At 40.3% G+C, this 24,604-nt stretch overlaps 1 protein-coding gene across 1 annotated transcript in view; it reads right to left on the bottom strand.

Annotated features, from left to right (window-relative positions):
- GRPR (gastrin releasing peptide receptor) overlaps window positions 1-24,604 on the bottom strand; it is a 277,275-nt gene that overhangs the window by 174,199 nt on the left and 78,472 nt on the right. The window contains exon 5 of the transcript XR_004483223.2: window positions 21,106-21,383. The gene's annotated coding sequence lies outside the window, so the exon portion shown is untranslated. Of the gene's footprint in view, window positions 21,384-24,604 lie in introns of the transcript that reaches the window.

Genomic DNA, 24,604 nt, shown 5'->3' with positions numbered 1-24,604 from the left:
TTAGAGTGTTATTTGTCAATTATATCATAATAAAGCTGGAAAAAATAAAACACAAATTTGACCCCCAAAAAAGAAGGAAAAAATTCTATTTCCTGGGAAAAAAGAGAAGAAGAAGTGAAAGGATTCAAACCAGCACCGTCCAAAGGAATATAACATGAGCCATACGTGTAATTTTAATTTCTCCAGCAGGCACATTAAAAAGTAACAAGAAGCAGGTGAATATTTTATTTAATCCAATACATCCTAAATATTATAATTTCAGCAAGTAATCAATACAAAAATATTAATGAGAGATTTTATATCCTTTTTTTGTACTGATTCTTCAAAATCTGGTGTATACATTTATAGCACATCTCAGTTTGCACTAGCCACATTTCAAGTGCTCAAAAGCCACACATGCTAGCATCTACTATCTTTGATAGCATAGGTATAAACTACTACCTTTTATGTCCAAGCAAGACTCCAAATTGCAGAAAGAGAATTTACTACAAAAAATGGCAGAAAAGCAGGCAAATCTGATCAGAGGTGCCTAGGTTAGCATTTCAGATAAGAGAGCTTCTCTTTCTATGTCCAAAGTCCCCTTGATCAGGATTGATCTAGAGCAGGGTCAGCAAGCTTTTTCTATAAAGGGCCAGATGGTAAATATTTTAGGCTTTGCAGGCCACACAGTCTCTGTTGCAACTACTCCATTCTGCTGTTGCAACATGAAAGCAGCCACAGACAACACATTAAACAAATGGGCATGGCTGTATTCCAACAAAGCTTTACTTATGGGCACTGAAATTTGAATTTCATATCATTTTCACATGTCATGACATTTTTTTTCAAACATTTAAAAATACAATAAACATTCTTAGCTTGTGAGCCCTACCAAAAAAGGTGATGGGCCAGATGTGGCCCACTGGCTGTAGTTTGCCAACCCCCTGACCTGGAGGACAGAGATTAAGAAAAGGGAGTGCTAAGAGGTTGTTTTAATTACAGACATTTGCTGAAGAATGAAAACTAGAGCTTTGGAAGCTAGAGACAGAGAATGTGAAAAGAATAACAAGACTTAGTGTCCAAACATCTCTGTTTTGACATGTCTAGGTTCTTGTACCCTAGTCACATTGATTCCTCTCTGGTCCTCAGCTTCTTCTTGCCAGCTAGATGATTAATTACCATGGCAACCCCAATGAGTCCAACAATAGCTCATATACTCGTGCTGCATTAAATCAAAATTGGTAATATTTTGAACAGAGTCTGGGCAAATTTATTATTTAAAATACAAGAGGAATGGCTTTGTTGAGAAATAAATAGGATTGCAGAGAGATATAAATAGCTTTACACTGGTATACTAATTTGGAAACAACTCCTACTATAAATAAGTCAATTATCATTCATTACAATAAAAAGCGATTATATGTGACAGCCCTGGAGCCTAATTCTAATTATTATTTACATTTTAAAGAAATAATAGATGCATATCTTGAAATATTCAAATTTTCAGACTCTCCACTATAATTAGCCAAAATATGTGTAGTTGTCCAGTATTTCACATTATTTCTTATTTTGTCTTATTTTACAAATCTTCCATTAAATAAATCTCAAGAAGGCAAACTCAGCCAAACCTTTAACCTAATGTAAAATAACTGCTCGGACATAAAACGTTAGTTTTCCTTAATGAATTAGATTTCAGAATTAAAGTGTAAATGGAAAGACAATTTGTTGATCCTATTTTCCTATTAATAATAATATGAGGACTTTTTCCGTCATGACCTACCCCAAGAATTTCAACCAAAAAAAAAAAAAAGGGGGCTTCCCTGGTGGCGCAGTGGTTGAGAGTCCGCCTGCCGATGCAGGGGACACGGGTTCATGCCCCGGTCCGGGAAGATCCCACATGCCGCAGAGCGGCTGGGCCCGTGAGCCATGGCCGCTGAGCCTGCGCGTCCGGAGCCTGTGCTCCGCAACGAGAGAGGCCACAACGGTGAGAGGCCCGCGTACCGCAAAACAAAAACAAAAACAAAAACAGAAAGAATGAAAGAAAGCAGCAACAAAATTAGCTATAAGTTGCAACTTGAAAGAGATGGTATGGATTGGCCTCCCCCAAACTATTCTTACCTCCATCCCTTTTCCTTTGACTTTCTCTATCATAAAGACTAAAAAGCTAACGTTTATTTAACTTCCAGTGTTAGAGTTTGCCACGTCACATGGTTCTAGCCACAAGAGAAAGGCTAAAGAAATCCCTGGGCAGAGTTACTTTACCTGAATAAAACTAGGAGAAGCCCTTTGTTCTTCCCTCTTTTCCCTGCCTGGAACAGAGGAGTAATGCCTGGCAGCACAGCAGCCATCTTGCAACTCTGGTGACAAAGCCACTTGCTAAGAGTGGGAAAAGAGAAAGCTAGAAAGAGCCTGGATCACTAGACACCATCCTTGAGCCCTGGATAATAATCTGGAAAGTCTTCCTCGGTACTTCTTATTTTGTGAGGATAATAAAATTCTTTCTTACTTACACAGTCACTATTTGCTAGGTTTTCTGGGGGGGTTTGGTTTTAGTTTTTGCAGGTAATTGTATTTGTAACTGATAAACAAGTAAAACAAGGCAGGATTACTTGCCATCTATTATACACCAGTGGTTCTCAAACTACAGCACAGATCAGAGTCACCTGGAAGACTTATTAAAATTCAGATTGCTAGGCTCTAGCCCCAGAGTTTCTGATACAGTAGGTCTTGGATGGCTAACAGGAAACTGCATTTCGAACAAGTACCCAGGAAATGCAGCTCTGGCTGCATCAGGGGCCACACTTTGAGAACCACTGGATTACACAATAGCATTTCATAACATAACATAACACACAACATAGTATAGCATAGCATACCACAGCACACCATAGCACAGGACTGCATAATATAACATAATATATATAACATAACATCCAACTTTCCAAGTTCCTATTTCCCCGTTGCTTTGTTTTTGGGTTTTTTTTTTAAACATCTTTATTGGAGTATAATTGCTTTACAATGGTGTGTTAGTTTCTGCTTTATAACAAAGTGAATCAGCTATACATATACATATGTCCCCATATCTCCTCCCTCTTGCATCTCCCTCCCACCCTCCCTATCCTACCCTACTAGGTGGTCACAAAGCACCATTGCTTTGCTTTTTAAAAAATAAATTTCTGCCTGATCTCCAGCCCAAATATTCCTTAGTAATCTTAACTCCAAGTGTAAAATAAGTCACAAAAAGATCAGCAGATATTATAGTTCTGCTCCTGCCTGAAGCTAGAATATAGGGAAAGAGCCGTCTAGTACTTGCCAGTCTAGACTATTTGCTATGTCATTTCCTGGCACATAATTATGCTGCTTGCTGACAACTATTCTACCTTCTGTCCTTCCGTAAATTGTAAATGACAGTTTGGAAGCTGTTGGCTGAAAATTCTGAGAAAGAAACCTTTACATGGAGCGGCAAGGATAAAATCATGGTCAATTTAGAGTGGTTGCTGATAAGCTAGACCTGAGAAACATTGTCAAATTAGCACACTGCAAAAGAAATGACACTTCCTGTCCCTTCCTCTTCCCCACTTCCACTCCTACTACCTGGAGTCTCAAAGCATGTGATCCACTCAACAATTCAAATTTCATTGGAATGAGTTAGAAAGACTAGTGCTTGGAAGACTTTTGCTACCTGCAGAATAACACACAGTTGAATTTTACACTTAGGGTGAAGAGAAAAGTTTCTATCATGCCCATACGTTGCCCTATACTCACAGCCTGCCCCCCTCCCCATTATGACATGCTTCAAAAGCCCTCAAGAAGAGTCATCCTTTGAAGACTTCCCTAGTGGCACAGTGGTTAAGAATCCTCCTGCCAATGCAGGGGACACGGGTTCAAACCCTGGTCCAGGAGGATCCCACATGTGGAGCAACTAAGCCCGTGCGCCACAACTACTGAGTGCACGTGCCACAACTACTGAAGCCCGTGTGCCTAGAGCCCACGCTCTGCAACAAAGAGAAGCCATCGCAATGAGAAGCCTGCGGACTGCAAACCGCGGACTGCAACGAAGAGTAGTCCCCTCTCTCCGCAACTAGAGAAAGCCTGCACACAGCAACAAAGACCCAACGCAGCTAAAAATAAATAAATAAATTTGTTAAAAAAAAAAAGTCATCCTTTGAGAAAAGCAATTCAGCCATTTTCCAGGTCAAATATATGGTCTACTTTAGCTCCGCTCCCAGGAACTGGTCAAAATAATCCTTGTGCCCTAGTAGCTACATGTTTTAAGCCATGCTTTGTTAATCAACTAGGGGAGGTGGATGAGACTAATTCACCCGTCACTCATCCACTCCCTGTTGTGTCCAGGATCTTAGTGAGTGGGACAAAATAACTAGTGTGACTTAAATAACCAAGCCTGGCCAGGCTTCACAGAAATTCAGAATTCGGGGACCAGAAAAGCTCATTAGTCCTCCTCGAAATGACATTTAACACCTTGACCTTCTTTTACCACTGCCCCACCCGCTGAGCTAACAACTCATAGGTTCCTGGAATATACTTCTATGATCACTTACATTCCTTAAAACACTTGCAGACCTTAGCACCAGGGATTTCTGGTTTTAAACCCTCTCCAGTACCTTAGTCTTCCAACAAGTTTTGATTCTTTGCCATTTCCCATGAGAAGCCTGAGAATAAGAAACAGAGTATAGAGCCATCTCTCACTGTTCCTTCTTGATCTAACTTAACTTTTCAAGTGTAGCCAAAGCTACGCTCGTAAGCTTCCCTTTAAAACAACTCCAGCCGCAGATGCTTGAGAGTATACTTTATATAAGGTATTGTGCGGAAGGCACAAATTATAAGAAGCCAAGCGTTCAACAGGAGGCACAAAGCACCCGTGTAAAGCAACTATAGAGGAAAAGTCATCCTCAAATGCGGGCAAAGTGGACAGGGCCTCACAGTGGACATGAACTTGCAGGAAAGATAGAACATAACTACACAGAGAAACTTCTGAGAGATGGGATTCCAAGGAAGGGGAACATCTGGAGTCAGGAAACAGTGAGGTATGGTGGAAAGAACATGGGTTTGAGGGTCAGGCAAATCTGGGTTTGAAGCCACTGCCTAGATATGTGAGTTGAGTGAGTTACTTCAATGCTCTGATGACTCAATTTCCTTACGTGTGAAGTAGGAGTAATAATACTTCTCTTGCAGGATTGTCCTAAAACTACTAAAATTTTTTAAAAGGATGTAAAATTTCAACATACAGCTCAATCAATAGAGCTATTATAGCAAAATCCCAAGTGTGGGCTTAAACATGAGGTATACCAGGTAGGACAAGTTTGGTTGGGGTGAGTGCTTTCCAGAAGGGGCTTAGACATTAAAAGGAAAAACTGAATCAGTAAATTAAATGCAGATTTCAGCAGGCCTTGAATTGCCAGGCTAAACAGTTTGAACTTGATTCTGGAGACAATATGAATATGAAATCTATCAAGAATTTTTTAGGAAGGGAAGTGACATGTTCAAACCAGTTTGTCCAAGTAATTAAGACTCTTCTTGTACTGACTGGAACTGAGGAGATTAGATGTTATTCTCAGGTGGGTTAATTTCCCATTCGTGCCAAACTAGTGTTCTACTCCAGCCGAGTATCTGGGGCATTGCAGCTCTAGTAGTCAGGCTAAGCTAAGTAACAAATTAACTCCCAATCTCAGTGGCCTGACCCAACAAAGATATATTTTTTCTCAAACTTCAAATCCAGCACTGGTTCATGGGGCTCTGCTCCATATAGTAACTCAGGAATCCAAGCTGATGGAGGTGCTACCATCTTGTCACACAATGATCTCAACACACGATTTCTAGGGCCACTGCAACAGGAGAAGAAAGAGTTGAGAGGTGATACAGAGACCTTATGGCCAGGCCTGGAAGTGGTACACTTCACTGCTGCCCACATTCTATTGGTCATAACTCAATCTCAACCTAACTGCACAGGTGGCAGGGAAATGTAGAGGGACACATGCAATGTTAGGCAAGCAGCTCACTGCCACCAGGGAGCCACCCCTTCCTTTTATACTCCTCCCTTTATGCCCTTCCCTTATGCAGCTGCAGGCCCACCACCCTAAGGGCTCCTCAGAGGCTGTAGCACGTGAGGTCTTCCCTCTAAGTTCTCTTTAAGTCATTAAGTCGAGCTCCATTCCACAGTGCAGTTCAATGAAGACAGAATATTGCCCTTGTCCACTGAGCTACTGAGGGTACAAAATAGGCAGATCCGGAAAACTTGATAGACAAAGTTATTTCAGATGTGTCTGCTCTTCAGAGCTTACAAAGTATGCATAAGAGCTGAGTAAACTGGAAAGCCAATGATGTAGTTTAAAAAAAAATTCACTGGAAGGATTCCAATGTCTTTAGTGAGGTGATAAAGTACAGATGTTCAGTGTGCCAAGAACACGAAGAAATTATATATGTACAATGGAACAACACACCAAAGGTGAGTGACTATACATGAATCATTCCAACTAATCCATAAATAAAAACATATACCAATACATTAGTCCTTGCAGAACAACTGGATATGTCATGTGTTTAAAAAAATTCTTAGGTGAAAGTTTGAGAAGTGATGAAAGTTGGATCTTTAATACTATTACTAAGAATGACTCTCCTCATAAGAATGTTTACTAAGTGCTAAAAATCTTCAAGTTGCTTTGCATGAATTAATTCATTTAATCTTCACAACAACCTATGTGTCGATGTTATCACCATTTTGCAGATGAGGGAAGTGAGATTCAACTGTTTAATAACTCATCCAAGGCCTCCTAACTAGTAAGTGGAAGATCTAAGATTCAAACCTAAGCAATCTTTCTAGAGAAATTGAACTTCATTATTGTGCTTGGCCTCCTATATAAATATACCATATCTGGGATTCTGCAGACCTACTGAAACCTCCTGAGGCGCCTCTCAAAACCTCAAGGTGCACCCGAAGCCCTAGTGTGTTGTGAAGTTCACTCCAGTGCCACCATGCTCCCCAGCATCTGGCCAAGAAACACAGTCTTTAGATATCACCTTTCACAAAGCTACTCATATGGCTATTTGGCCTCTAACTGATTCAGACTTTGGGAGAGATTGGAAGAGGTCTGTCTAAGAAGAACCAGATTACCCTGCTAACCTTGGACAAACAGCAATAAAAATGAAAATACTATCACAGACACCGTGAATCAAAAGACTTGTATTCTAGTCCTGATTCTACACTTTCCTAGCTGTGTAAAACAAAGTCACAAATATTTATGGAGCATTGTTCTGGCTATCCACTTCTTAATAACAAACCACCCCAAAATTTAGTGGCTTAAAAGAACAACCATTTTTTATATCTCATGATTTTATGAGTCAGGAATTTGGGCAGGGCTCAGCTGAATGATTTCTCTGCTCCTCATGTTATCAACTGAGATTACTCAGTGGTATTCAGCTGGTGGGTGGACTGGTCTGGAGGGTCCAAGGTGGCTTCTTTCACATGTCTGGCAGTGATAGCTACAACACTAGGCTCACCTGAGACTGTTGACTAGAGTTCCTGAACGTGGCCCCTCCAACATGGTGGCTTCAGGATAGTCAGAATTCTTATAAGTTGACTGGTTTCCCTCAAGGTAAGCATTCCAAGAGACTTAGAAAGCTACAAGGTGTATTATTTCCTAGCCTCGGAGCTTCAGAACATCACTTCTACCACAATTTATTGATTAAGAAAGTCACTAAGTCTAGCTCTAAATCAAGGGGAGAAGAAATGGATTCCACCTCTCAGTGGGAGGAGTCACAAAGAAAGAAGCCATTTTGAATCTACCGCAAGCACCTACTCTGTGCCAAGCACCGTACTAGTCATACATACATACATACATACATACATACATACGTAGACATACAAGGCCCCTGTTCTCCTGGGGTATATGTATGCTTTTCAATATAAAATGAAACATTTTTATTATGAGATTGTATATTTTCTTTGATTGTTCATTTAAGATAGGGCTCCTCTTGATCCCCCAGGAGGATAAACTGGTCCTATAAATATTAGTAAAGCCAAATAGTAAATATTTTGGCTTTGCAAGTCATACAGTCTCTGTTGCAACTACTCAACTCTACTGTTTATAGCCCCAAAGTAGCGATAGGCCACATGTAAATAAGTGGGCATGATTGTGTTCCAATAAAACTTTATTTACAAAACCAGGCATTGGTCTTGATTTGGCTTGCAGAACACAGATTACCAACCCCTGGCCTAGCAGATAATAGGTGCTCAAATAAGTACTGGCTGGATGGACAAATTTTAAAGCCTGGAATCTGAAGAAGTTATTTTAAAAAATACTTGTATGAGTTTTCATTACTTCAAATACTCATCTGTTCCTTTTCACACAGGTTTCGAGAAGCCCAAACTGACATTCGGGTCAGCCCCACAGGACCTCATGGACATCAAGGGTCTAGACACAAAGGGATCAGGCCATATGACCCATAATCTAAGTCTGGATTAGGAAAAGCAGCAAAAAACTTCCAAGTGGATAGATCAGATATGAGAGATCAGGAATTCAGGTTAAGAACTCAGGAACAAAGGGACAGTGTGTCCGTTGTAGCGATTGATTTTATATACCATGTTTCATCAACTCTAAAATGGCATTTATGGGTTGGGGGGGAATGCTGCCAATTAAATAATGAAACACCCTAGCCTATAAGATGCACCCCAGTTTCAGAGGTGTTAACAACTGGGAAAAAAATGAATGTCGGAGAACCAATGAAATATAAATTTTCTCATTCATTTGTCCAGGAAACAAATGAAAGCAAAGTATCATTTATAGTGCCTGTAAGTCCATAGCACTTTCCATAAATATTCCTGTGCAATCCTTACATCCATTTAGAGTGGTTCATTATCCTCTTTGCTTTCTACATTCCTGCCTCCCTAGACCACACTTGGTTTCTTGGATAGGCCATTCTCTTCCCACCCCAGGTACCTTGCAGATACTATTGCTTCTCCCTGGACCCTCATCCCTTTCCTATAGTTCATTCCTAAACGCCTTCAGGCATCAACCCTGTGGTTTCTGACTAAAGAAAACATTTTCTGGGCTTCCCTGGTGGCGCAGTGGTTGAGAATCCGCCTGCCGATGCAGGGGACACGGGTTCGTGCCCCGGTCCGGGAAGATCCCACATGCCACGGAGCATCTAGGCCCGTGAGCCATGGCCGCTGAGCCTGTGCGTCCGGAGCCTGTGCTCCGCAACGGGAGAGGCCACAACAGTGAGAGGCCCACGTACCGCAAAAAAAAAAAAAAAAAGAAAACATTTTCCAAGCACAATGCTCACATTGCTATAGTTCAGCAAATCTAAGATGTCCTTAACTCTAAGACACACAACTATTTTCTATACCACTAAGAAAGAAAAACACAACAATTAAATCATGACCTACTATCAGGCATAATACACATCTCAGTTTCACAGTTGTTTAAATGTGTGTGTGGCGGGGCGGGGGGATGTGTCCTTTGGAAATGATGAAATCTGTAGTTCAGTACAAGTCAGTGATCTTCAGAAAGACTTGATAGCTGAGCTAAAAGGTGGTGTCGCCTTCCATACTGTTTGCCTTTCAATACAAGGGATGAGATGAAGGAAATTTTACTCACGAAAATTCCTAGGGAAGCTGCAAATGGTGGGAAGAAAGCCCCAGTTGAGAACCACAGCTTTAAATGATGGGTCCAAAGGACACCAATGGTTGTGGGGAGACCAGTTAGGAGGTGGTTACAGAAATCCAGGGAAGAGAGAATTGTGACATGGACTAGAGTGTGGTTTTGAGAGAGAAGAAGAGTCATAGTCGCTAACTTTCCTTGCAACAACCTATCTGGTAGGTACTATTAGCACCATTTTACAGATGAGGAAACTAAGGAACAGAGAGTTTAAGAAACCTGTCCCCAGTGGGAGAACCAGGACTCAAGCACAGGCAGTTGGTATATATTTTAGAGCCAGAATCAACAGGACTTAGTGATGACATTAGGTGGGAGAAGGAAAAGGGGAATAACAAGGTTACTCCAGTTTGGGACCTAAGTAATGGTGGACGGAGGTGACATTTACTGAGTAAAGAATACTATACGAGGAACAGATTGTGAGGGGAGAAGAGAGGGAGTCAAAAATTCCATTTTGGACAGTGTTACATTTGAGGTGCCTGTGAGACATTCAAGTGGACGGATCAAATAAGCAGTTGGAGTGGCTTAGAATTATTCTGGATAAAATTCTACAGTTGTTCCCATTTAAAGTTTTAGTTCCAGTTGTGGATAAGATCATTAACACAGAGTGGAGAATGAGAAGGAAAGTTGTGTAACTTTCCAACTGCTTTTTCTGCTCCCTTTTGCTTTCTTCTCCTCTCCTGAAAAATTTTCTGGCTGACTGGCCACTCTTTTAAGGAGATGTAAAGGCCATGTTTGGCCTTTCATCTATTCCATGTTGTTCCATTATTCAACACATCACCATTATTTGGCATCTTCTTTCCAGGAGACCTGTAGCTCAAAGAGGTCTACAGTCCAGGCCATAAACAGCTCTCAAAATCTCAGATTGGTTAAGAAGAGGCAGCATAATTAGTAAGAGTTCCATCTCTGAAGTCAGAATACAAGGGTTTGAATCCCAGCTCCATAATGTATCAGCACATGAACTTGGGGAAATTACTTAAGCTCTCAAAACCTTACTTTCTTCATCTGTAAAATGGGCTTGATAATAGCTCCTGAGCTCGTTGGCTTATTTTGAGAGAAGCACATAGCAGGGTGCCTTGCCCATAGTAACTGGTAAATAAATATTAGCTGCTCTTATTAATTCAGATGAACCATAAGTAAATGGGCCATGTTGCTTGTAAAATTTCTTTTAAGCAAAGTCAGTTCTAAACACTGACATAAAAAAGAGAATGACAGTCTCTCGGCAAAACTAGGTAGAGAAACGCTAAAAGGAGGTGAATTTCTGCAGCGTGAGAAGTAAGATTGTGGTTACTTATGTGGTAGGATACAGTCAGGAGCCCTGAAAGAGCTCTATGGCCCATCCTCACACTTCATATTTCCTGGTGCATGGGACAAAGCCTTCCATTCCTGTGTTCAGGCATTTGGGGAGGAGTAGGCAGTAAATGTGATCTCAGATGAGTATAGCAAAAGAAAAGAACTAGGAGGCAAACCCCAGAGAGCAAATCTCCACTCCTTCTCAGATCTACAGACAAGGAATGATTTCCCTATTTTGGACAATAAATGGACTCTTTTGGGCTGAGATGATCACAAAGATACATGCCTGGGCATTAAGGCTGGGCCACAGAGATCCTCATTCTCACTGGGCATCAGAACCACCAAGCAAGATTCTGAATGATACCTATTTCCTCCCGGCTCCAGGAAATATCAAACGGCGAAAGCTCTGCCAGAGTTCTCCATCTCAACACTAAGACCCAGCTCCACTCAAAGACCAGCAAGCGACAGTGCTGGACACCCTATGCCAAACAACTAGCAAAAGAGGAACACAGGGGCTTCCCTGGTGGCGCAGTGGTTGAGAGTCCGCCTGCCGATGCAGGGGACACAGGTTCGTGCCCCGGTCCGGGAAGATCCCACATGCCGCGGAGCGGCTGGGCCCAGGAGCCATGGCCGCTGAGCCTGCGCGTCCGGAGCCTGTGCTCCGCAACGGGAGAGGCCACAACAATGAGAGGCCCGCGTACCGCAAAAAAAAAAAAAAAAAAAAAAAATTTCGAACCGTGATCAGTTGAATCTGTGGATGCAGAACCTGCAGATATGGAGGGCCAACTTTATAGCAGAATGGGCAAATAAAATGTAGTAGATTCATGCCATGGAATACTATACAGCAATGGAAAAGAGCAAACATCTGATACACACAACAGCATGGATGAATCTCACTCATAATGAAATAAGTGAAAGAAGCCAGATACAAGAGTATCTACTATATGATTCTATTTACATTAAATTCAAAAACAGGCAGGACTCATCTATGGTGATGGAGGACAGAAGAGTGGTAACCCTCGGAGTGGGGCGCTGAACAAGAGGTGTTCTTCTGAGGTGTTGGGAATGATCTATATATCTTGACCTGAGTAATGATAACACAAGTGGATGCATGTATAAAATTCATTATGTTGTACACTTAAGATTTTTGCTCTGTGTGTCCATTTACTTGTTTGTTTTAAACTTCAATTACAAATATTAAAAAGTCCCCCAAGTGATTCTGAGATGTGGCCAGAACTGAGAACCACTGCCATCAGGCTACCATGTCTGCCAGAGTATCATTCTACCCACATCCAGCTTTGTCCTTAGGTAGCAGATTTCGCCATGTCATTCTTTGCTCTCATAAAAACACTTACGACGCTTCTGAGAGGCTAACAGAGAAAGCACTAAGTGCATCATTTAAAATTCCTAACGAGGCTGTTATCTTCATTAATTCAACTTTTCTGCACTTTGCAATTTCTAAGAGTCGGGAATTCTCTTGTCAGTCCTTCAACTCTGTAGGTCCAAATGTCCAGAAAGAAATCTATGGCATAACAGCTGACCTCTTAACATTCCCCTGGTTTAGAACTTTCTCTTCTGCACTGCAAGTCCATGCAAAAAATTACAGAATAGTAGAACTATGTAGGAACCCGAGAAATAATCTACTCTGAGGCCCAGACAGGAGAAGTGATTGGTTACCCAACAAATCAGTAATCTGACTCTCATACACTGACACTCTGACACTTTGCCATTAACATGCATTTTTGAATAAGAAATGCTGTCCCCTCAGCCACCTGGTGAAACACTGGTAGTGATAGCAGAGGCCTTGGGAGATTTGGTTGTTGTTCACTTAATGTGTTTTTAACCCAGACATTAGCTAAAAATGCACCTTTTATTTTTAGCATTACACTTGGCCTGTGGAAATGCAACCAATAATCTTGGAGCCCCCGTGTGCCCTTGGTCACTCATCTGAAGGCACCAGAGTATCCCACACTAGCTCAATCTGCAGTGAAGAGAGTGAAAGAAGGGGGAAGTGTTACAGTGCAAAAGACACTAATCAGATATAGAGTTCCATTCCAAATTTGCCTCCTACCTGACCTTAAGCAAATCACGAAAACTCCAAGAACCTCAGCTTGTTTATCTATAAAATGGGAAAATGAGCTATGGTTCAAATATTTCACTGACTTATTGTAAGTTTCAAATTGAGACAAGGTTTATGAAACTACCACAAGCCTCTATCCAAACACACAAGGCTTCCTCCTTTTTTATTTTCTCTTCATGATACTAAATATATCTGTGAAGTCAAAGGAGGAGAACAAAGCTGGGAATGTGCAGATGGATGGTTTCTCTGCTAAAATATTTTCCAGCAAAAGACATCCTGTTAACAAGCTACTCTGTATACTGTAACATGTATTTCACAATTTACCTACCTCCTGCAGGCTGTCAAAATAATTGGCCTATAATATTTCTAAAATATAGTCAGCCATCTCTGGATTTATTATGTGTATATCCATTTGCATAATGATGGCTGAATTTACACATCGTGCATCTTTCCAGACTTTAGGCTTCTATTACTCTTTCTTTTAAAATCACAAGTCTTGTTATGGAATGTAAGAGTGTCTGAGCATGGTTACCATTTTCTTCAGCATAAAAATAAGTGATGGAAGCAGTGCTCCACTGTTAGCCTGGAGATGAGACAGTAGTTACCACTGATAACAAACTTGGAATTTCTCTTGCATTGGCCAGAGAAGAGATGGTTCCAGATTTGCTACTCAATTCTGTCAAGGCAGCAACCCCGACCTCAGTAAGCTGGCAGAATACTTGAGGCAGAAGGATTGCTGCCCGCTACCATTTTATCTGCTATCAGGAAAAGATCTTATTACCCCAATCCAAGGTAAGTGGAAACAGAGAGGCGATGGCCCTAGCAGATAGCGATCAATGGCTGGTACTGCTGACTGGCTATCCCAAAGCCGTCCCCAGCCCCATTCTCCCTTGCTGCCTTATACTACAGAGAGTGGAAAGTCAAATGCCTTCCCATATTCCCTTGCAGCTTTGGGTTGCTGTATGACCCAGCTCTGGCCCGTGAGCCACAACTGAGTTTTTCAGCTTTTTGTGTCCATAGGGTATATCTCATTAGGAATATATAGTCAAATTACTGTGGTTTAAAGTCATGTGAAATATTTCTTCCCTCTGTACTTTTGCCGCTAACTTACTGTACCTTTAGATTTGTTGGTTTCATTTTGATTTTTAGGAAATGCTTTTAAATTTAATTTTGTTTAGAGTTATGTAAAGTGTTTACATGATTGCAAAGTCAAATCTGCAAAACGTATTAAATCAGAAAGCCCAATTCCTATCCCTATCTCTTCTACTTGGTTTCTTCCTTACTCCTATATGTGACTACTTTAAAGATTTTGGCTTACTTTTCCACTGGTGTTTTGTTTTTAATTTTTAAATAATTCTAGATTTACAGAAAGTTGCCAAGATAACAGACAGTCCTCATATACCTTTCATCCAGCTCCCCTAATACTACATGTTACTTAACTGTGGTACATTTGTCAAAACTAAGAAATTAACATTGGTACAATACTATTAACTAAACCATAGACTTTCTTCAGATTTCATTGTATTGTTGTTGTCCCACTAATGGCCTTTTTCTGGGCCAGGATCCTCCTTTACATTTGGTTGTTATGACTCCTTAGTCTTCTCCAGCCTGAGATGGTTTGCCAATCCTTCTTTGTCTTTCATGATTTTGACACCTTTGGAAAGGACTGGCCAGTTATATTATGTAATGTTCCTTAATTTGAGTTTGAATGATGGCTCTTCATGGTTAAATTCAGGTTATGCATTTTTGGCAAGAAAATCATAGACACGATGCTATACCCTTCTCAGTGCATCATATCAGGAGGCACATGATGTCAATTAACCCCATTACCAATGAGGTTAACTTGGTTAAGGTAGTATCTGCCATGTTTCTCCACTGTAAAGCTACTATTTTTCCTTTTGTAATTACTAAATATTTGGGGGAGATACATTGAAACTATGCAAATATCTTATTTCTGCTCAAACTTTCATCCACTAATTTTAACATCCATTAATAATTCTTGCCTAAAACAATTATTTGCATAGCTTTTGCCAAATGGTGATTTTCTATTTACATCATTCTTTCTATATTTATTTATTTATTTTAATTAATTAATTTATTTATTTTTGGCTGCGTTGGGTCTTCATTGCTGTGTGCCGGCTTTCTCTAGTTGTGGGGAGCAGGGGCTACTCTTCATTGTGGTGCATGGGCTCTAGGCGTGCGGGCTTCAGTAGTTGTGGCACACAGGCTCAGTAGTTGTGGCACACAGGCTCAGTAGTTGTGGCGCATGGGCTTAGTTGCTCTGCGGCATGTGGGATCTTCTTGGACCAGGGCTCAAACCCGTGTCCTCTGCATTAGCAGGCGGATTCTTAACCACTGCACCACCAGGGAAGTCCCTATATTTATTATTGAACTTCTATCGAAAACAGAACTTTTCTGCCTCTTTCATTTATTTTTTTACCCAATTATTTATTTATATCAGTATGAATTCATGGATATTTATCTTATTCTATAGGTTATAATCCATTACTATCATTATTGTTTTATTGCTCATATTTTCCCAGATTTGGCCATGGAGAGTTCCTTCAAGTTGACTCTCCTGTCCTTTCAACACATCCCCATGATTTTTCAGCACTTTTATTTTCTGACACCACAAGATGTTTCGGCTCTTCCTCTATCTTCCCTGCCCTAGTCCTGGAGTCAGACATATCTCTAAGGAATTCTGGTTCCTGTTATTGGAGAATAGATTTGGGCACTATGTGTGCTTCTTGCTACTGGGGTGTCACTGAATGTCATCAAAATTAAATTATTTTGCTTTGCAAAAGATACTGTTAAGAAAACGAAAAGCCACAGATTGGAAGAAAATATTTCTAGAACACATAACTATCTGATAAAGGACTTGTCCCAGAGTATTAAAAAAAAAAAAAAACTCTCAAAACTCAATAGCAAGAAAACAAACAACTCAATTAAAAACGTGCCAAAAATTTGAACAGACACTTCACCAAAGAAGACACGTGGGTGGCAAATAAACATATGAAGAGATGCTCAACGTTGTTAGTCATTTGAATATGTGAATTAAACCATAACGAGACACTACTATATACCTATCAGAATCGTCAAAATTGAAAAACAAAAACAACTCAAATATCTTCCATTGGAGAATATGAAAGAAATTAAAGATGAAAGAAATTAAAGATGATACAAATAAATGGAGAGATATACCGTGTTCTTGGATTGGAAGAATCAACATTGTGAAAATGACTCTACTACCCAAAGCAATCTACAGATTCAATGCAATCCCTATCAAACTACCACTGGCATTTTTCACAGAACTAGAACAAAAAATTTCACAATTTGTATGGAAACACAAAAGACCCCGAATAGCCAAAGCAATCTTGAGAACGAAAAACGGAGCTGGAGGAATCAGGCTCCCTGACTTCAGACTATACTACAAAGCTACAGTAATCAAGACAGTATGGTACTGGCACAAAAACAGAAATATAGATCAATGGAACAGGATAGAAAGCCCAGAGATAAACCCACACACATATGGTCACCTTATCTTTGATAAAGGAGGCAGGAATGTACAGTGGAGAAAGGACAGCCTCTTCAATAAGTGGTGCTGGGAAAACTGGATAGCTACATGTAAAAGTATGAGATTAGATCACTCCCTAACACCATACACAAAAATAAGCTCAAAATGGATTAAAGACCTAAATGTAAGGCCAGAAACTATCAAACTCTTAGAGGAAAACACAGGCAGGACACTCTATGACATAAATCACAGCAAGGTCCTTTTTGACCCACCTCCTAGAGAAATGGAAATAAAAACAAAAATAAACAAATGGGACCTAATGAAACTTAAAAGCTTTTGCACAGCAAAGGAAACCATAAACAAGACCAAAAGACAACCCTCCGAATGGGAGAAAATATTTGCAAATGAAGCAACTGACAAAGGATTAATCTCCAAAATTTATAAGCAGCTCATGCAGCTTAATAACAAAAAAACAAACAACCCAATCCAAAAATGGGCAGAAGACCTAAATAGACATTTCTCCAAAGAAGATATACAGACTGCCAACAAACACATGAAAGAATGCTCAACATCACTAATCATTAGAGAAATGCAAATCAAAACTACAATGAGATATCATCTCACACCAGTCAGAATGGCCATCATCAAAAAATCTAGAAACAATAAATGCTGGAGAGGGTGTGGAGAAAAGGGAACCCTCTTACACTGTTGGTGGGAATGTAAATTGATACAGCCACTGTGGAGAACAGTATGGAGGTTCCTTAAAAAACTACAAATAGAACTACCATATGACCCAGCAATCCCACTACTGGGCATATACCCTGAGAAAACCATAATTCAAAAAGAGTCATGTACCAAAATGTTCATTGCAGCTCTATTTACAATAGCCCAGAGATGGAAACAACCTAAGTGTCCATCATCGGATGAATGGATAAAGAAGATGTGGCACATATATACAATGGAATATTACTCAGCCATAAAAAGAAACGAAATTGAGCTATTTGTAATGAGGTGGATAGACCTAGAGTCTGTCATACAGAGTGAAGTAAGTCAGAAAGAGAGAGACAAATACCGCATGCTAACACATATATATGGACTTTAAGAAAAAAAAATGTCATGAAAAACCTAGGGGTGAAACAGGAATAAAGACACAGACTTACTAGAGAATGGACTTGAGGCTATGGGGAGGGGGAAGGGTAAACTGACAAAGCGAGAGAGAGGCATGGACATATATACACTACCAAACGTAAGGTAGATAGCTGGTGGGAAGCAGCCGCATAGCACAGGGAGATCAGCTTGGTGCTTTGTGACCGCCTGGAAGGGTGGGATAGGGAGGGTGGGAGGGAGGGAGATGCAAGCGGGAAGAGATATGGGAACATATGTATATATATAACTGATTCATTTTGTTGTGAAGCTGAAACTAACATACCATTGTAAAGCAATTATACTCCAATAAAATGTAAAAAAAAAAAAGGAAACAAACTGGTACACATATATAATGAAATCTACTTAGCAATAAAATGGAACAAACTACTGATACAGGCAACAACACAGATGAATCTCAAATGCACTCTGCCAGATGAAAGAAGCCAGACCAAAGGCTACATCCTATATGATTCCATTTATGTGACATCCTGGGAAAAGTACAGAGACTAGATCAGTGTTTATCAGAGGCTGGAGTTAGGGGAGAGGATAATTACAAAGGCGCACCAGGAAATTTTGGGGGGTAATGGAAATATTCTATATCTTGTTTGTCATGATAGTTACAAAACAGATATGTCACAGTGGGTACATGAATTGGTCAAATTTCATAGACCTGTATACCAAAAAGAATGAATTTTCCTATATATAATTTATTCCTCAATTTTAAAAAAAAGCAGGGAGGGATGCAGACAGGAAATTCAAATCAGATCTCTGAAACTCCAGATTATCTATGTCTTGTCAAATGCTGCCCACCACACTTAACAGGGTGCCATTTAAATTTTCTATAACTTTCTGTGCTTCTGTGATCAGAGGCCCGGAAATAGCCATGAAGCATCATGTGAATAAAGTACCTTGTACATTTGGAATAGGGTTTTACAAGAAAAGATGAGAAAAGCAGCTCTTCTTCTATGCTGATAAAAGGTGTAAGAAGTAAACCATGTTAAGAGGCTTAAAGACCTGAGCTCTGGAAATCTTAATTTAAGAGGCACAGGTGGGGCTTCCCTGGTGGCGCAGTGGTTGAAAGTCCGCCTGCCGATGCAGGGGACGTGGATTCGTGCCCCCGGTCCGGGAAATTCCCACATGCCGCAGAGCGGCTGGGCTCGTGAGCCATGGCCGCTGAGCCTGCACGTCCGGAGCCTGTGCTCCGCAAAGGGAGAGGCCCGCGTACCGTAAAAAAAAAGTAAAAATAAAATAAAAAAAAGAGGTGCAGGTGGGCCAAACTCTTTTTGAATAAAAGGCAGAAAATCTTCCCCAGCTTTGTCCAGGCCGGTGAGTCATTTTGGGTGAATCTGTTCAGAACAACAATTCTGCAAGGCAACAGGCATTGCTCATGACGGAGGCGGGGAAGAGGTGCTCGCCCACTCTGAAGAAGAGCTGTCTCCCCTGTCCCCTCTAAACCTGAAGTCAGGTATGTTCTTGTCTTAACGTCCTCCTCCCAATCAAGCCCACATCTTTTTCATCCAGTACAAATCCCTTAAAGTCCCTACTGTGCTAATGAGGCCAGGAGTCTATAAACTGTGGCCCACGAGCCAAGTCCAGCCAGCTATATGTTTTTGTACGAACTTTGAGCGAAGAGTAGGTTTTTACAATTTTTTAATGGTTGAAAAAAAATCAAAAGAAGAATAATACTTCATGAAGTGTGAAAACTAAATGGAATTTGAATTTAATTAATAAAGTTTTAGTGGAACACAGCCATGCCTGTTTGTTTCTGCATTGCTTATGTCTACTTGAGCTTCACAACAGCTGAGCTGAGAAGCTGCTAAAAAGACCATGTGACTCACAAAGCCTAAAATATTTACTATCTGGCTCTTTACAGAAGAAGTTTGCTGACCCTTAATTTAGGCATGTTCATTCTGTTGGCTCTAAGTTGATGTCTAGACTATAAATTTATAAAAAGACAAAGCCCAGAAGCATCCTTTACACAGTAGATCACGTCTCTATGACATCATAACAAATTGTGCTCTTGTACAATACCTTTTGCTGCTGCTAAGCAGGATAAAGAAATGTAGAATTGCAGGAGGAAAAGAAATAATTTGAGAAACACATGGATTCTTTGTTTCTAAAACTACTTAAGTACCCCATAGTTGTACGCGCTCCTACAGGAAATTTGTAGAGTTCAAAATAATAACTATTCATTAAGTACTGGTTCACAATATCCAGTCACTCAACTCAAAGAACATTTTACCAATCGCTCAACTCTACAAGCTACATTGTCTTTCCAACAAAAGTGTAACAATCCTATCCAGAGCTGTGAGGGCAAGTTATACTGATTCTGGGCATTTGCCTCCTCACCTGTTTATATGCTAGCACTGCCCATATTTTCTTTTGACATTAATCAGAATATGAGGCCAAATGATATAGCAAAAAGAGTGCTGGACCCAGAATAGGATTTAGAGTCTAAAAATGTGCATTTACATCTTGGTGAATTTTGTAACATCTTGCAGCCCTGATGTCCTTATCTATAAAGTGTGAATAAAAATTACACTTCACAGGACTTCTAAGTAGTAATAACTATGTGCAAGCATCATGCTTACGTTATGATGATGATGATGATGATGATGATGATCGTGATGATGATGATGATCGTGATGATGATATGTTCATTCTGTCTTCTGGTCCCCTTCCCTGTCTGCTCCCTCAACCTCACTAAAATTACTTGTCTGATATTGGGAAAGCCATTCTGTTAAGTAAGAGAGTTCCTCAGCCAGTGTGGCCAGCAAATAATTAAAAAAAAAAAAAAATCAGTTGTTTAAACATTTTGATTAATTGTTCCTATAAACTCACTTAACTAAAGTTTGGCCCTTAAGCAGACAGAGACTAAACAGTTTAATATTGCTTTTATCCTGTGCTTAGGAAAATAGTCTTGTTTTCAATTAGCAGGATCAAAGATATCTCACTAATAGGAGATGATGATCAATTAATTACGAGCTACACTGCTGTAAAGAGAAAATGCTCACTTTTCTTGCGCAGTCATTATCCCTCAAAAACACTGGGGTGTATCATCAAATACAGAAATAATGATCAGATCTTATGAGTTCTGAAGTAACTATTTAAAATGTTATTAACCGTTTCCATGGAAAACATACCTATTAAGGGCCATAAAGGGACAAAAACAATTGGCTCTAGAAGTCGTTGTGAATAGTGTCAACTCCTACGTACATGGGCGAGGCACTGGGAATTTAATAGCACTGAATTGGGGGTCAGGGGCCTGGGTTCTCGGCCCAAATCTAACGCTAACCAGTGAAATGGGCAAGTGTTGCTTTATGAGCCAGGTTTTGAGTTCACAAATGTTCTCTCTCCATTCTCATGCAACTCAGTGAGTGTGCCTCTTGAGTGTTCTTGGCTCAAATCAGGAGGATGTTCCTTCTAATAAAGCAGTGATTGAAAGGTTCAAAATTCTAACAGACATTGGTTATAAGCGTTGTTGGGTTTTTTTTTTAAACAATCTCTTTTATGCTATTGAAGATTGTATGCAATAAGAATCTGATACCACTCACCGAGTCTCTTGGTCATCTGCTTGTGAGGTTTCTTTGCTTTAATTGTCTCCTATGACCTAGCAGTAAAGACCCCATCCCAAACAAGGTCAGGTCCCCTTGGATGAGTCTTGGCCCCAGACAAAGAGATCTGCTTTGCTCTTTAATACCTAAAATGATTAAGAATAATGACCTGAGAAAAAGAAAAAAGCAACCTCTGATATCGAAAACTAATCTGATGTTCACAACTAGACCTCAATATTTTTACAAGCTCATTTGAGATTCACAGCCAGGACATTTTTGTTCTCCTGTAGAACATAAAATCACAGAATATCAGCCTCAAACAAGGTTACTCTGAGATCATGATAAAATGAAATGAAACAAGACCACTTCATAATTTTAAGCACAAACAAAGACAAGGTCACTGTGACACCCACAGAATACCCAATCATAGCACTATCCTCACTTTCTGACAGCAACCCATCTAGACCAAACTCCTGCTTCCTTAGATTCTCCCCTCACTCACCCCACTGGAACCCAAATCTTATAATATGTTCTAACACCCTCTTACTGAGGGACCCCATGATTCCCTGCAATGAGTAATAAACCCAATTTATTTAATCAAGTGTGCTTACAGTGGTCTTTGACTAAAAGCCATTGACACATCCAAATATATCTTTTCCTCTCTCAACTGGGACACCTAGAGCCAGGCTGATAGAAATACTATAAAGGCACAAGCACACCAAAAAAAACCTCACCACACACAGCAAGCTATAAAGACTTGGCAGAACAACTTTGCACTCCAGTTCCTGTCCCTTTTGTATCTTTTCTTTATCTCTTGGAAATGAAATCTCCCAAGCTTCATCTACAAAAAGAAGAAATTGGACTAGAAGGGTATTTCCCAAACTATGTTCCTTGGGAAACCAGTGTCCTTCAAATGCTGACAGATGTTTTCAGAAAGGATCCTGTGGGAAAACGTGCTTGAGAAACTCTACAATCTAGAGTAAGTCCCCTTTCATAGTTCTAGTTCCCATTCTACAAGCTACTTTGAGAGTCATTTTAACCTCCCTTTACTTAAATCTCAGTTCCTTACCTGCAAAATGGTTGTTGTAATATGCGCTGCCTATTCCCCAGTGTTTGGAAGCAAATTAAAAATGTGACAGAAAAGCCTAGTCCAGAAATCAGGCCAAGAGGATGTGTCTGTGAATTAGAGCGAGCACAGTGAGGAAGGGGAGGCTGGGTATTCCAGGGCTATGTCTGCATGACAAATCAACCAAACACTTGCATAAATTTATTATGTTCACAGATTCTATAGGTCAGGAATTTGAACACTGCATTATAGGGATCGCTTGTCTCTGCTCTACAATGTCTGGGACCTCGGCTGGGAAGTTTTGACAATGGCTGGTGGCCACAGTCACCTTGAAGGCTTCCTCATTCACCTGTCTGGTGGTTGAGGCCAGCTATTGGCTGAAACACTTATATATGGCTTCTCCATGTGGTCTCTCCATGTGAGCTAGTTAGAGCTTCCTAACAGCATGATGGCTGGGCTCTAACAGAGCAAGAGGGATGTGCATGGCATGTTTATGACCTATCCCAGAAGTCACATAGTGTCACTTTTGCCATATTTTAATGGTCAAGGCAGTCACAAAGTTTCACCCAGATCAAGGGGAAGGGACATAGACCCTACCACCCAATATCAAGAGTGTCAAGGTCACACTGAAGAAGAGCATGTGGGATGGGAGACATTTTTGTGACCATCTTCAGAAAATACAGCCTCTTACTCTGGGGCAGATGCAAAGTCAATGAAAAAATACAGATTCTTGAAGTCTGGCTGGAGGAAGAACAAGAGGAAGAAATCAAGGATTTTCCCAGATTTCAATTCTAGGTGGAAAAAGAATAACCACAAAAGGGAAGGCTTGAGTCAGAGTCAGTTTGGGGAGAAAGACAGCTCAAAAGATGTTCCCAGTAGTTCTGCCTTTTGAGTTTGGAGAAGATATGAGCATGTTTACTGGCAGAGATAATGGAGCCAAGAGGAAGACTAAAGATAGAAAATGGGGGAGAGAAAATTAATAGGACAAGATTCTGGAGGAGACAGATATGACGAAATACTCAGATGGAGGTTTAACTTCACATGGAGAAATGCTATTTCTCTGAGGAAATAGGGGGAGAGGATGGGGGAAATAGAACAGAATTCTGAGACATTTTGAAGTGCAGAGAAGGGAAAATGGCAGATCTCAAACTGAATAGCCTATCTTCTCAGGGAAGTAAGAGATAAGAAAATCTGTTGAAATTAACATGAGATGTCTTAAAGTCCATAAGGAATAGAAATGACTAGGCAAGAAACTGAATAGGATATCTGTAGGATATGACTCAAGTAGTTCTTATTTTTGAAAAAAGTTGAAAGAATGTTAAAATGATAATTATTGACACTGGGTGATGGAATATGGGAATTTATTATACTGTTCTCACTAAGTATGTGTGTGATTGAAATTTTCATAATAAAATGTTTAAAATTTTTAAAAGGCTTTTGAATAATACACTTATCTGGTTTTTTGTTTTTTTAAAGAAACTTATAACATTGCATTTTTATTTGTGGGTTGTCAATAAAAATGTTTCCCTTAGGTCAATGGCTCTCAATGGTGAAAGGATTTTCTATTTGTCTCATACTTATTACTGCCCTAGATAAAAGTTCAATCAATTCACATGTACCTGTAAAACCCTCTGCCTAATATTTTTTAAATGCCTGCTGTATACTTTAGGCAAGTTCTGAGATGATTTCGTTTATTTCCCCTAAAAGCACATTATTGCTTTTTGTTGAACTAAACAAAAGTCTTTTATTTCTTTACTATCGTTGTTATTACTATTATTACTTAAGACAAGTTGGTTGCAGGTTGGATTTTTTTTTTTAAAGGAATTTTTTCTTTTTGTTTTTTAAGTTATTTTTGGCTGCATTGGGTCTTTGTTGCTGCGCATGCTCTAGTTGCGGTGAGCGGGGCTACTCTTCGTTGCGGTGCGTGGGCTTCTCATTGCGGTGGCTTCTCTCATCGTGGAGCACGGGCTCTAGGCGTGTGGGGCTTCAGTAGTTGTGGCATGCAGGCTCACTAGTTGTGGTGCACGGGCTTAGTTGTTCCACGGCACGTGGGATCTTCCCAGACCAGGGCTCGAACCCGTGTCCCCTGCACTGGCAGGCGGATTCTTAACCACTGCACCACCAGGTAAGCCCCACAGGTTGGGTTCTATTCTGTCCTTTTCACAGCGATACCCACATGAAGAATATCACAGGGTTTCCAGTCTTGTTAGATTTCTTCTTGGCATTGGGAAAACATTGAGCTGGCAAAATAAATAGCTCAAATCTCAGAAACATGTTAGAGTGATATGGAATCCTGTATGC

Source organism: Orcinus orca, chromosome X (assembly GCF_937001465.1).
Source record: "Orcinus orca chromosome X, mOrcOrc1.1, whole genome shotgun sequence".
Classification (NCBI taxonomy): domain Eukaryota; kingdom Metazoa; phylum Chordata; class Mammalia; order Artiodactyla; family Delphinidae; genus Orcinus; species Orcinus orca.
The sequence above is the reverse complement of the archived record's forward strand: the minus strand, read 5'-3'. Positions and strand labels throughout refer to the sequence as shown.